The following is a 1,597-nucleotide window of genomic DNA, read 5'->3' as shown; positions in this document are numbered from 1 at the left end:
TTTTCCGGACGATCAGTAGAGGACCCAGTTGGGGCGATCGGGGATCTATGCATTTGGGGTTGTCTTTCTTTATTTGGTTCCGTAGTCGGACCTTGATTGTATTCTGGATGATGTAATGCTATATTTATGTATTGTGTGAAGTGGCGATTGTAAGCCAACTCTTTATCCCTTTCTTATTCAGTACATGGGATGTGTAAAGATTACCCCTCTTGCGACATGCCTACTATGCAATTATGCCTCTAAGTCGTGCTCCGACACGTGAGAGATATAGCCGCATCGTGGGTGTTACATTCGGTGAGTACACTGATGTTTTGTCTCCGAAGGTCTTTCACCCCCAGCCCCCATTTACTCTTAGATCTACAGATTCTAGTCCACTTCACCAAATGGTATCTCTTTCGCCCTTCATGTTCTTGCCAAAAGAAACGTTTACAGTGTTTATCCAACGTGTCAATAATCATCTTAGGGATCAAAAACATGGACATATAAAAATATACAATTCCGGTAAGAGAGGAACTAAGGAGAATAAGCCTCCCACCGAATGATGTTGCATTACCAATCCATGATTCACAACATTTCAGGAATCTTTCATCCACAAAGTTCCAGTTCAGGTTACGAAGAGTCGAATGACTGACTGGAACTCTCAAGTATTTCATCAGAAAATGTCCTATTTGGCAATTGAAAAGCTCTGAAATAAAGGCTAGTGTATCATCATCCCCCCCCCCCCAATGCATAGGATTTCACTTTTCTGGAAATTTATCTTTAGCCCCGACATAAGCTCAAACATATATAACGTAAGTTTCAGATTAATCGGGCTTCCCTGTCATGTTCAAAGCATATAATTGTATTGTCAACGTACTGAAGGATGGCCACCCCATTCTCAACGAGGTCTAGTGCCAATCCAGTAAGCAACTTTTCTTTCTGAGCATTACAGACCATTTTAGACAGAACTTCCACAGCCAAATTAAACAGGAAATGTGAGAAGGGGTCACCTTGGCGCACCCCTTTATAACTTTGAACAGTGCGATCCAGTTAAAGGAAAAGGTAGTATATCTTATGATCTAGCTACACCTCAGGGGAAGGCTCCTGTACAGGACACAGCCTGGAAGCCGTCACGTCCTGAATGGGTTAAATTGAATACTGATGGAGCATTTTCTTTGGAAGGAGAAGCGGGCGCTAGGATGATCTTACGTGATAACGTCGGCACTCTCATTTTTTTTAGCTTGCAGAGCCTTGTTCTCATGCAAGGATGTCTTAGAAGCGGAGTTGTGCGCATGTCTTAGAAGCGGAGTTGTGCGCATGTATGGAACGATTGTCTTTTGCGATTCAACGATCGGACCTTGCGATCAAAGTCGAGATGGACTCGAGCACCGCAGTGGCTATAATTTCAAGTGAAGAGTTGGACCAGTCAATCTATGCATCGTTGGTTGTGGAAATAAAGTACTTACTGAATCTTCAGAATTCTTGTATTACTCTTTTTCCTCGTTGTCAAAGTAAAACGAGTGATAAACTAGCTAGTTTTGCTAGAGTCGAGGGTCGGACAATTACATGGGTCGGTTCAGGCCCGGAGGAGGTTTTGTCGATTGCCCGAGATGATTGT

Source organism: Triticum dicoccoides, chromosome 2A, assembly GCF_002162155.2.
Source record: "Triticum dicoccoides isolate Atlit2015 ecotype Zavitan chromosome 2A, WEW_v2.0, whole genome shotgun sequence".
NCBI classification, from domain to species: Eukaryota; Viridiplantae; Streptophyta; class Magnoliopsida; order Poales; family Poaceae; genus Triticum; species Triticum dicoccoides.
Note: the sequence above shows the minus strand (reverse complement) of the source record.